At 42.3% G+C, this 13,914-nt stretch overlaps 1 protein-coding gene across 2 annotated transcripts in view; it reads left to right on the forward strand.

Moving 5' to 3' along the window:
- The window catches only part of LOC120020357 (E3 ubiquitin-protein ligase RNF220-like), a 171,167-nt gene that overhangs the window by 29,687 nt on the left and 127,566 nt on the right, over positions 1-13,914 (forward strand). The gene's annotated exons all lie outside the window — the stretch shown is intronic.

Consider the following 13,914-nt stretch of genomic DNA (forward strand, 5'->3'; position numbering starts at 1 on the left):
ATCCAGGACCTATATACTAGGTGGTGTCAGAGGAAGGCTCAAAACTTTGTCAAAGACTCCAGTCACCCAAGTCATAGACTGTTCTCTCTGCTACCGCACAGCAAGCGGTACCAGAGCGCCAAGTCTAGGACCAAAATGCTCCTTATGGCTGCAATCCCGTTAACGGGATCGATATGACAACAGCCAGTGAAAGTGCAGGGCGCCAAATTCAAACAACAGATATCTCATAATTAAACATCCCAATTAAAATTTCTCAAACATACAAGTATTATACACCATTTTAAAGATAAACTTGTTGTTAATTCCACCACAGTGTCCGATTTCAAAAAGGCTTTACAGTGAAAGCACCACAAACGATTATGTTAGGTCACCTCCAAATCACAGAAAAACACAGCCATTTTTCCAGCCAAAGACAGGAGTCACAAAAAGTAGAAATAGAGATAAAATGAATCACTAACCGTTGATGATCTTCATCAGATGACACTCATAGGTCTTCATGTTACACAATACATGTTTGTTTTGTTCGGTAAAGTTCATATTTATATCAAAAAATCTCAGTATACATTGGCGCATTATGTTCAGTAGTTCCAAAAACATCCGGTGATTTTGCAGAGAGCCACATCAATTTCCAGAAATACTCATAATAAACGTTGATCAAAGATCAAGTGTTAAACATAGAATTTTAGATCCACTTCTCCTTAATGCAAACGCTGTGTCAGATTTCAAAAAAGCTTTACGGAAAAAGCAAACCATGCAATAATCTGAGGTCGGCGCTCAGAGCCCAATCAAGACAAAAATATATATATTCACTTACCTTTGATGATCTTCTTCAGAATGCACTCCCAGGAATCCCAGTTCCACAATAAATGTTTGATTTGTTCGGTAATGTCCATCATTTATGTCCAAATAGCTACTTTTGTTAGCGCGTTTGGTAAACAAATCCAAAGTCACGAAGCGCGTTCACTAAAAGCAGACGAAATGTCAAAAAGTTCCGTTACAGTCAGTAGAAACATGTCAAACGATGTATTGAATCAATCTTTAGGATGTTTTTAACATAAATCTTCAATAATGTTCCAACCGGAGAATTCCTTTGTCTTCAGAAATGCAATAGAACGGAGCTCGCTCTCACATGAACGCGCATGGTCAGCGCATGTTCAGGTCATGGTAGACCTTACTCAATCCCCTCTCATTCGGCCCCACTTCACAGTAGAAGCATCAGACAAGGTTCTAAAGACTGTTGACATCTAGTGGAAGCCTTACGAAGTGCAAAATGACCCATATCCCACTGTGTATTCGATAGGCGATGAGTTGAAAAACTACAAACCTCAGATTTCACACTTCCTGGTTGGATTATTTTTCAGGTTTTTGCCTGCCATATGAGTTCGGTTATACTCACAGACATCATTCAAACAGTTTTAGAAACTTCAGAGTGTTTTCTATCTAAATATACTAATAATATGCATATATTAGCAACTGGGACTGAGGAGCAGACAGTTTACTCAGGGCACCTCTGGGAACCTTTTCATCCAAGCTACTCAATACTGCCCCGCAGCCATAAGAAGTTAACAGCTTCTACCCCCAAGCCATAACACTGCTGAACAATTAATCAAATTGCCACCCTGACTATTTACATTGACCACCCCACCTTTGATTTTACACTGCTGCTACTCGCTGTCTATTATCTATGCATAGTCACTTTACAAATGACCTTGACTAACCTGTACCCCCGCACATCACATTGACTCGGTACCGGTACCCCCTGTATATAGACTCGTTATTGTAATGTCATTTTCTTGTGTTACTTTATTTTTTGTAACTCTATTTCTTGTACCTCATTGTTGGTTAAGTGCTTGTAAGTAAGCATTTCACAGTAAGGTCTACACCTGTTCTATTCCTTGCATGTGACAAATACAATTTGATTTGATTTTATTCCTAATATTCTATACCTAACGCACCATTTACATGTATTGACTCTGGCACCCCCCTGTATATTTTGTTATTTTTTACTGCTGCTCTTTTTATTACTTGTTACTTTTATCTCTTATTCTTATCCGTATTTTTTTTTTTAACTGCACTGTTGGTTAGGGGCTGGTAAGGAAGCATTTCACTGTAAGGTGTATTCGGAGCATGTGACTAATAATATTTGATTTGATTTGTTTGCAGTGGAGGCTGCTGAGGGGAGGACAGCTCATAATAATGGCTGGAATGGAGTCAACGGAATGGAGTCAAACACATGGAAACCATATATTTGATTTATTTGATACCATTCTACAAATTCCACTCCAGCCATTACCACGAGTCCGTCCTCCCCAATTAAGGTGCACAGCAAAATGTCAGTAGAAACATCTGGCTGACACGGAGGGGAGCCGGATGCAACACCCTCCTTATATAGAGCACTACGGCTCCAGTGCGTGCGCATTTGCGTGTGTGTACTTGTGAGAAAGACTTCTAGAGAGAGTACAGGGAAAAGAGAGTGAGTGAGTAGTTCATTGGAGAGTTGAGCTGCGGAGGTGGGGGGTCCTGTCATTTTTGTGTCTGAGTATGGTGGGACCAGACCCCAGGGAGATCGAGAGACTAGCAGACCCAGGGCAGACCCAGGGCAGACCCCCAGCCCCAGCACCAGCCACCCCCACTTGGGTCACACAGTCCCAAGTCAGATCCCAGGACCACACCACCTCCCTCCTTTCCTTTCTCATCCATTCACTTCTTTGTTCTGCCTGAGAATTTAGTGCTCAGCAAACTCTATTGGTCAATAAGCCTCCTTAGGTTGTTACTTAACTCACTTCATAAGGCAGCCTCCTCATGCCCCAGGAACTGATTTAGACCAGTAAATTAAAAGCCAAAGTACTATAACTCGAAGTGGCATCAGAAAGGAGGAAAAATGAATATGCGATAAATTATACTTAGATATATATTTGATTAGTATCACATTTGAAGTGTGCTTGTGAGAATGTCAACACTGAAAGTTATTTTTGTTCTTGAAATAGCTTCTTTACAATTAAAAGTTTACATTTTACTGAATGTTTTTGGATACGAATATATTTGGATAAGTGCACTGTAATATATGCAGGGGTTATAACACGTTATATATATTATGTACAATTGATGACCATTCTGGTATAATTCTACAACACTTTGCAGTCCTCCACAAACCATAAATAGTCACTGTATTATTTCCTTGTATGCATGTATCAGTACAGCAAATTTGAGATTTGTTGGGCCAAGTAGAATTAATTGAATAGCTTTTAGTAATGAATGACTTTAAGAGTAAGTCCTGCTATCAAGTACTTTAAGAATATATTGGAGCCACATTATAACCATAGGGCCTACTTTACTTTCTCTCATTTAAAGGTAAATTATTATTTCGTCCTCTAGATGAAAGAGCTCCTAGAGTCCCTTGTGATTTAATGCTGCTCACCAGAACCTGTTATCAGAAAATTGGTTTAAAGAATTTAGTTTTAACACAATAAAACACTGTCGGTCCACAATTAAAAACCATAGGCTTCTCTTGGAGTCGTTAACCTTCCGTGATACTTTTTGGAAATAAACCATCATGCACTTTTTTAATGGGAACAAATCAAAGATGTTTGACCAGTTAATTGAATTAAACTGCCATCAATGTTTCCGGCTCACGTCCAAATTTGGAGAATAGCAATACTTTTCTCAAGTTGATTAAAATATGAAATATTTCACATTAGTTAGCTTTATGGGCGCCGAGGTAATTCATTGTCTCTAAATGGCTTCATGTCAATGCGCTCAATGAATGATGTCATTTAGAAAGTCTATCATTTTAAACATCCTGACTACACAGATCGACTACTTGGCCTTTATTTGATTATTGGGAGTATTACAGTGTACATGTTCATAGATGAATATGAAATGATGAAACTGATTGCAAACTCAACTTTGATAATTTGTATTATGTCACGTTATGCATGATAGCCTAACAATAACAGGTGAATAATAGGATAATGGTACGATAATAATAATAGTATTAAAATACATAATTCGTTTTTTCAGATGCAGATGCATTTTTAGGGTCCTATTTTGCATGCTTCTTGAACACAGCGGCCTTATAAAGGTAGGCCTACCTCATTGACGCTCATTTAAATTACACTTCATGCAAATTAATGTTAACATCGAAGCATGTTGAAAAGAGAATACCAGCAACTGGGAAAAATATATAAATAATGCATATTTATTTAATGCTAATTGCTGTGTATGAATACAGAAAGCTCTCTAATTAATTGACGAAGATCAGATGTAAATGAATTGCTGCAATCATTCTGAGTGAGAACACTGAGCTCACATGACTGACTGACACAAATCCACGATAGAGAACAGATAGAAAGGAGAAGCGTAACAAAATTGGGACATATTTTATTAATTAACATTTTAGGACAATGTATATATATTATGGTAATTATCTTTTTTAAATTTTTATTATGATTAGCTTATTATTATTAGGCTATTGTGTGGTAGGCTAATAGTAAGTAGGATTACGTACAATAAACGCATAGTCTATTAGATCAATAGCCGATCAATAACGGTCATTTAAAATGATTCGTGTAAATGATCTCCAGTCATTTAACATAATTAAACATCCGTGACATTTTCACACACTCAGCCTACGGTTGTGATTTTCCCTGCTCCATATCCTACGGCTGCCAGTTGGAAGAAGTGCGTTTATTCAAATGATCTAGCTAAGAGGTTAATTCCAGATTTCAGAGGTTTTGTTTTTGGAAATAGCTGTGTCCTGCCAACTCGTCCTGGGTAATTTGTCCTGTGTTGGGAGCTGCTAAAGGGGTCTATTCTCACATGTATTTGTTTATGGTCTTTTTAAGTTACTGATTGCCTGCAACCCATTCACTGCTCCTCCCGTTTAGTGAAGCGAAATGTAGGACACACAACACTCATCCATTTCAAATCACAGATGGTCTTTTCAATGGTCGCTGTCTTGTTTTGTGTGAGAGTGCGCCGGTTTTTCCCTCCTCGCTGTCCGCATTTTGCTGCTCGTTGTTTCTTTGTGTCTAACTTTCTCTTCTAACGGCTTTGTATAAAGCACCCCCTTCTGCTCATTTTCCTCGCTATTCACCTCGCGCCTCCTGTGCTACGGTTCTCGCGGCTGCATGCGCACATGGCTGTTTGAGAGAGAGAGAGAGAGAGAAGAGAGGGAGAGAGAGATAGAGAGAGAGAGAGGGAGAGGGGGGATAGTAGGTGAGAGGAGAGGAGCGGAGAACATCTCTATTCTAAACGGAGCAGCGCATTAAGTGCCACTGACCATATAGTTCAGACAGTAGAGACTTGGTTTTATGACGAATGTAACGTATGAAGTCAACGAGAAAAAACGAACAAATATTTTGTTTGTTATACACTTTCTGGACATCTCATGAATCATCGTTGCACTATTATCTTGTCATGTTATTTCTTCAGAGTTGTTTCACGTTATCTGGAGAATGAATAGCCTACCATCAAAGTATTCATTACTATAACCTGAAATACGGGTAACCATCGGATATGGTGAGACATAAATACAATTGGGCAAGGAGAGGCATGGCTTCAGAAATAGAGACATGTTGTGGGCCTAGACAGTTACATACAATTGAATTGTTTTGCAGATTATATCCAGTGGTGAAAGTCCATTTCAAAAGTAAGGATAGAAAATGACTCAAGTAAAAGTCCATTTTTTTATTTAACCTTTATTTAACTAGACAATTCAGTTAAGAACAAATTCTTATTTACAATGACGGCCTAGGAACAGTGGGTTAACTGCCTTGTTCAGAGGCAGAACGACACATTTTTACCTTGTCAGCTCAGGGATTTTCGGCTACTGGCCCGACGCTCTAACTACTAGGCTACCTGCCGCCCCAATAATAAAATAATACTTTAGTAAAAGTCTAAGAGTATTTGGTTTTAAACATACTTAAGTATCTAGAGTAAATAGATTTTCTAAAATGTACTTAAATATCAAAAGTAAAAGTATAAACCATTTAAAATTCCTTATATTAAGCAAACCAGTGGCACAATTTTTGTTTTATTTTTTATTGACAGATAGCCAGGGGCACACTCCAACAGACATCATTTACAAACAAAGCATTTGTGTTTAGTTAGTCCGCCAGATCAGAGGCAGTGGGGATCTTGATTTGTGTGTGAATTGGACCATTTTCCTGTCAACATGTAACGAGTACTTTTGGGTGTCAGGGAAAATGTATGGAATAAAAAGTACATTATTTTCTTTAGGAATGTAGTGAAGTAAAAGTAAAAGTTGGCAAAATATAAATAGTAAGGTAAAGTACACATACTCCAAAAAACGACTTAAGTAGTACTTTAAAGTATTTTTGCTTAAGTACTTTACACCACTGATTATATCTAATACCTATTGCCATATATATTTGTGAAATAATGATCATATTAAAGTACAAAACACTCTTGAAACCCCATGGTAAATGTTGAATAATCATATGTATTTTAACTTTAGTGTGTGAGGGTATATTGCCATGATAAACACCATTATGTGGCTAATTGTAAAATGACCCACCTGTCACACAGTGTGGTTTAGGACCCATTTCCATGACATGCATAGTCTCACTTTTAATAGAAAAGCAGCTGTGATTCTTGGTGGTCTTTGTGAATTTTACATTAAGTCTACCATGTAAAATGTAGCTACCATTCGGTGTGGCATTACATTATAAAGACAGTTTGTGGCATTGCACATTTTATGGCATAGGCAATCATTTTTTAGGGAGGATATAATGTTTCATGCAATTGGATGGTATAGGAGCTGCATTGTCACCAGACCACAATCAAAACGCTAGTTGACCATTGACGTTGTTAAATCACATTTCATCTTGTGACACTGTCTCTCTATCCATCTCCTCTCCTAAGGTGTAATAAACACAATAGCTGTCTTTCCCATTGGCAGGTTGTGGCCAACTTAAGCAGGCGAAGCCTCTGCTCCTTTTTGAAGTCCCTTTCAGTGTGGGTATTGTTGAGTGTAGCATGTTAATGTCTTGTACCGTAAAAATTGCTGCTGCTATGGCTATTAGGTGCGGTGCTAAAGTACAGGGCACCAGCGAAGAGCAGAAGCCCCACCACAAAAGCCAGGCAGCGGCGGCTGCCGGCTTCAAATACGGCGGTAATTGCATTGCTGTGAAGGGTTAGCCTTTTCTCTTCTCTCTCTCTTTTTTTTGTGTGTGCGATTTGTCTCTTAAGCCGGCGTAACGTCTCAGACGTGGCTGCAGAATGTGGAGAGCAAATTGGAGGCTGAGCGTGAACAATGCAACATGGAACACTGCAGGGGCATTCTTTAGTGGATATTACCCTCTCCACATGAAGGGGGAGAGAGGGGGAGAGAGAAAGAGAGGAGAGAGAGAGAATGAAAGGAAGTGTGTGTGTGAGAAAGTGAGAGTGTGGGGAGGATAAGAAAGCAAGAGGGAGAGAGAGAGAGAGGACATAGAGATGGAGGAGAGGGGGAGAGGCAGAAAGAGATTGCACAACAGCATTGCGTGAAGTAGAGTTCTTCTTGAACCGGTTGATTTGTTTGCTTTTCTTCCTGTCGCTCTCTTTCTCTCCATCTATCTCTCCATCTATCTCTCCAACTTTAGTGCGATGAGCACATTCCAGAGCCAGTGGTTGCTCTCTCTCCAAATGTACCAATAGATAAACAGAAATGTAGATATCTTTATTTGTGCTGAACAGAAAAGGCCGGTCTGTCTGTGCTTTACTGTATCCCAGGGTTCAACTAGTGGGGAACGGGTTTGGTTTGTGATGCTGCTGGTGAATATATCGTTCACCAAAAGTAAACAGATTAGTGAGGAGGAAGCTCAGCTATTCCAGGCACCCTTTTTGATGTTTAAGAGCCTAATTTGATTTTTCACCTCCCATTGTTTCAATGTTTTGCTCCTCTAATCCACTTTAAAGTGGATGCAGCTTTCATCTTGGCGGGGGGGGGGGGGGGGGGGGGGGGGGCTGGTTAGAGAGAGGGGGAGCTGCCTGCTAAGCTTGCAGTGAAGTACTCTACCATCTCAGTAAAGGCTGGGGTGCGTTAAAGCTTCTTCCCAAGAAGGCCTGTTAGACCCTGGTGGTGTATTAAAGCCAAAGAAAGGCAGGAGAAGAAAGAAAGGAGGTGGAAATTGCCACCAGAGTTTGCAGTAAAATGTCCAGCTTGCCTGCGCTGGCTTAATGTGTCCTCCTCCGTGACCCTGAAAATGCACACACAAAACCGGGGGTTCGACATTATCCAGGAGCCTTGAAAAGAGCCACACAGAAATGAGCCTTTTGTGTTCATTCCTTCTCCAAACCATTGACTGCTGCTGCATTTTTTCTCTCCTCAAACCTGTTCAAACCCCCAGAGAGAGAGAGGAAGGGGGAGAAAGAAAGAGAGAGATAAAGAGAGAGAGAGAGAGAGAGGGAGAGAGAGAGACACAGAGAGAGAGACAGAGACAGAGACAGAGAGAAGAGGGGGTAGGATTCCTGTCCTGGCTATTTTTAAGAACCATCTGTGACAAAGTTTGTATTCATTGGAGCAGCAAAAATAGCAACTTAAGGAAACCCTGTTCTTCCACCCTCCTGTTTGCCTGTTTGAACAGCTTTGGTATTGTAGGAAAGTAACTGTGTAACACAGGAGATTTAAGGTTGGTTATACAAGGCTTACTGTTATTTTGTGATTTTGTATTAAACTCTATGTTTTTTTATGCTCATTGATCGTTGGTTGCTAACTATTTCTAAAGAACATACAATACTTATGAAGTTAAAATACTTCATATTTTTACACAACTTTTTCATGATAATTTATGATTTAAACTTTTTGTGGACAGGGACTGAAAGTGTGTATTATCAGGTTCACTGTTCCAATGAATGTGTGAGCCGATGTAAAACACTTTCCAATATTGAACCCTCACTCCCTCTCTCGTCCCAATGTGTGTATGTTTGAGTGTGTGTGCATATACCACATGTGTAAATGCGGATTGTGTGTGTCTGATGGATTAGGACTGCTTGGGGCTATAGCTGTGGACTGCTAACTTTGCTCAGTGTTCAGCATGATACCCTCGAAGATACTAACACTACTGGCTGGTGATATCATCCTCTCCCTCCTGATTACACACACACACACACACACACACACACACACACACACACACACACACACACACACACACACACACACACACACACACACACACACACACACACACACACACACACACACACACACACACACAGTGGGACTCCACAGCAACAATAACCCTTGGGCATCATCCACCAGCAGGCAGAGAGCGAGGACCACAAGTCCATCCCTGTTAGCTCTTAAGTGGTCACAATGAGAGGATAGGCCTACTACCTTTTCAAGTCACCTAATCCCTCTTGAGTGGCTGTGATAGTCCTAATGATCCACACAGGCAGGGAACACTGGGGGACTGGCTGGGCTGCACCTGAGTGTGCTCCTCAACACAACCACTTACTGTGACTCTAAACTCAGGGCCTTGTTGCTCTGACTCCAAACCCACCCACAATCAATCCAGACTACACTCTTAGAAAAAAGGGTTCCAAAAGGGTTCTTTGGCTGTCCCAATAGAATAACCCTTTTTGGTTCCAGGTAGAATCTACCTGGAACCCAAAAGGGTTCTACCTGGAACCAAAGGGGTTCTACCTGAAACCAACAAGGGTTCTTCAAAGGGTCCTCCTATAGGAACAGCTGAAGAACCCTTTTAGGTTCTAGATAGCATCTGTTTTTCTAAGAGATGGTGCAGCCCAGCCAGCCCCACCAACAGATTGGTGTATATTTAACAGAGTGTGGATCAACCAGACCTTGGTGTATATTAAACAGAGCGTGGATCAACCAGACCTTGGTGTATATTAAACAGAGCGTGGATCAACCAGACCTTGGTGTATATTAAACAGAGCGTGGATCAACCAGACCTTGGTGTATATTAAACAGAGTGTGGATCAACCAGACCTTGGTGTATATTAAACAGAGTGTGGATCAACCAGACCTTGGTGTATATTAAACAGAGCGTGGATCAACCAGACCTTGGTGTATATTAAACAGAGCGTGGATCAACCAGACCTTGGTGTATATTAAACAGAGTGTGGATCAACCAGACCTTGGTGTATATTAAACAGAGCGTGGATCAACCAGACCTTGGTGTATATTAAACAGAGTGTGGATCAACCAGACCTTGGTGTATATTAAACAGAGCGTGGATCAACCAGACCTTGGTGTATATTAAACAGAGTGTGGATCAACCAGACCTTGGTGTATATTAAACAGAGTGTGGATCAACCAGACCTTGGTGTATATTAAACAGAGCGTGGATCAACCAGACCTTGGTGTATATTAAACAGAGTGTGGATCAACCAGACCTTGGTGTATATTAAACAGAGCGTGGATCAACCAGACCTTGGTGTATATTAAACAGAGCGTGTATATTTGTGTTTTTTCCTTAGTGCTGCTGTGTTTTGCTGTGTGTTGTGACACGGGACAAATGAGTGACGTGTCCGCAAAGCCCTCGATGTTGAGCATTGTTGGCCGGGTGTGTGGTGGGGGGGTGGTGGTGGTTGGAGTGGTGGTGGGGTAGCCTCTGTTTTGGAGTAGCGAGGCGAGGCGAAGTAAGGCGGGGACTGGCAGTGGGTCTGAATGGGGAGATTTGGGCCCTGATCCAGGGAGGGTGAGAAGGGGGTGGGGTGGGAGAGGGTGACATCACCCAGGGAGGTGTGCCAGTGTTCTTTTTCACTCAACTGCACTGGCTCTAGGTACTACACTGGGGTGGGCCTTTCTGCCTCCCTACACCCTTTACATTCAGCCCTCGCTCACATTCATCCCAGACACTGAGTGGCACCCTATTCACTATATATGTAGCCATTAGCGACACAGCCACTGTAGTTCCTGGAAGGAGGGAGAGAGGCTATTTAGCCTCCCTAAACTAAGCAGTACCTGTTAACTACAGACTAGGATGTGGTTTCCTATGCTACTCTGTAGCCTCTGTGCTCTACAATGCCTTCCTGTTCACAGTGTCATAGACACCAGCAGTCTGACTGCCCTTTTGGAGTTACAGTACTGTCTGTCACACATAGCAGTGGTGGTGCATCCTGGCACACACACCGTACAGATCCCCACCAGAATGTCTCTCTCAATAAGGGGTTGGTTGTTGCAACATAGCAGGAAACAGCCAACAGTGCAGCAGTAACATGGTCACATATCCCCCTCTTTCCACCATCACCACCAAACACCAGCACCACCATACTTTAATGGCCATTTCCTTTTCAATTCATTGCACACAATGCAAACATCACTCAGGTCTCCCCGCTCCTGTCACTGGGTTTGAAGGGCCAGGGGTGGATGGAGAAAAATGAAAACCAAAAAAGTCACTGACGGTGACTTAGCACCCGGCCTTTTGCCTCAGACAGGCAGCAAAGAGGGGGAACATATTTAACAATTTGCCTGCTGCTGGTGGCCTGATGGAGCAAAAGTGAGGGCAGATTATAGGGCTGAGAGAAGAGGGCGGCAGGGACACAGGGACAGGCAGTGACAGGATGGAAGCCTAATGGCAATAATTGGTGGTGGCTTTGACAGGGCTATATGATAGCTCACAATAAACACCCTGTGTTTTTAAAGCAAAATTTACACAAAATTGCCCAGCGGCCGCTGAAACCATCTGTTTCTGTCTATACCCTCCGTTGACTGCTCACATCTCCTTCTTTGATTTACTCAATCAAAGCCTGAGTCGTAGATAAACAGGTTTGGTGTCTTGACAGTTGTAAATGCTGTAGTTAAGCAGAATCTCCACCAATCTCCCTCTACCTGGTTTTTGGTTTAATATCATTTGTGTTTGGTAGGTCACACACACACACACACATGCATGCATGCACACACGGACCAACCACATTGGCTAGATCATAGAAACCAAGGCACATTAAACTGTCCTAAGGGAGTCTGAGGACTCAACTCCTGCCTCGTGTTGTTGAGTCAAAAGTAATCTGAACCGTCAACCGCCGTACCGATGGTCCCTGATTCATTCATCCCTGGTCCATTTTTTCTTCCTTTTTTTACTGCCTATGAAATCTACTGCATGTATGAATGTTTGTTCTTAGCTCCCTCTCAAGCCATCGTCGTTTGTTTTACCACTTCCTGGTAAGTAAGGGTAGTTAGGTCTGATGTCTTTCTTGGGGAGGGATCAGCCAGGGGGGGATCTGGGTTAAATCTGCTGTTTAATCCTCTGAAAGCGTCTCGTCCCATACTTTCCCAGGCTGATCTGGGTTCATTGCAGATGACTGATCCACCCCCCCCCCCCCCCCCCCCCCCCGTCTGTCCGTCCGTCTGTCCGTCCAGGGTTGGGCCCTCTGGACCAGTGTACCCTAACTGTCCTCACTTTGTTCTTTTTGTACAACTAGTAATTACGTGGTTGCAGGGTGAAACGAATCCAAGGGTCTGCAATGATTTTGAAAAGGGAAAGAGGAGAACGAGACACAGGAGGTTAGAGAGGAGGAGGAGGCAGGGGAGGGAAAGTGTGTGGGGGAGGGTCGCATTATTACAACAACAGACCACTCAAAAGGAGACTATCCCTGCACCTGATCGACCAGCATCATGTGTGCCAAAATACTTCCCTCTGATCTCGGTTCAAAGACAGCAGGGAAGAGACTCAAAGCATTCGCGATGGAAGGAGGGAGGGATGGAGGGAGGAGGGGGGAGTTGGATTGTTGGCTTACTCCAAAAAGGCACATCCCTTGTCCCTGGAGCCCACAAATCATTCAAGCAAATACTGACTGGGGGACATGGAGTGCTAAAGCTGGTTTTAAAGAGACTGATGCCCTGGTATTGAGCAGGAGAATCAGCATGGCCTCTGGTCCATCCTTCCCACCGCTAGATGGACATCTGTACTGGGGGGTAACTTTCCACTGCGCTGAGGGAGAGAAAGAGAGCGCTTGTGTATGTTTGTGTGTGTGCGTGCGAGCGTGTGCATTCGTATGTGTGTGTACGTACATGCGTGTGTGTGTGTGCAAGACACATGTATGCGCGTTTGTGTGTGTGTAAGCCAGGTTGTCAGGTGGCCTGTCCTTGGGCAGAGCAGTTTAACTGTATTGGAAATGTTCTTGGAGGCCAGTGAGCAAAGCCTTCTGGGTCTGATTGCCTTAACAGTAAAGCTAATAGAGGATGATATCCTTTTAGCCGGGCCCGCTCTCTCTCTCTTTCTGTTAAGAATCCATCTGTTTTCAAAGACAGGAGGTTGCTGCCCTTTCTGAAAAGTCAAACTCCTGCAAGTCCAGGGGAAAGTCATTGAGGATGGCTTTGAAAAAGAAAAAACACGAAGATCTTCAAATATGGCACACGGTACATAATGGAATGGGAACACTTTTCCATCGTAAATATATTTGTTTTTTCACGTCTTCGTGAGCCGTCTTATATTGGAGGCTTTGGGATTTGTTTGGATATGGGAAAAAATAAGCATTTCTCTAAATTTACGTCCTAGTTTGGCTGAAGATGCAGTAATGGAATGTTTTATGGGACACCCTCAGACTCAATTTCCACTCGCAGTACACCATGGTTGTTGGAGATGGGAAAAGCCAGTCTTACCACATTCTTCCTAATGGCTTTTGCAAAGCAGTGACAATGACTTGCCATTGCACTCTGACACTGTCACCACAAATAGTCATATTTTCCCACTGACACGTACTGTACATCAGCGTGTGTTTTCCTTGCAATTATTAAGACCACTAAGGTATGCCATCATAAGGTTATGGAGATATAAATACTGTCGCCATGACATTTTATACTTTCAGTGTTGTAAGTCTTTGTTAATTATAAAGGTTAATGGACATTTATGGTGAAGGACAGATGGATGGACAGACATTTCTGATTGCAGTAGTCACTCTGTCTTTGTCTGTCTGACCACCTGTCTGACCGCCTGTCTGGCCAAC

The sequence above is a fragment of the Salvelinus namaycush genome, chromosome 25 (assembly GCF_016432855.1).
Source record: "Salvelinus namaycush isolate Seneca chromosome 25, SaNama_1.0, whole genome shotgun sequence".
Taxonomy (NCBI): Eukaryota; Metazoa; Chordata; class Actinopteri; order Salmoniformes; family Salmonidae; genus Salvelinus; species Salvelinus namaycush.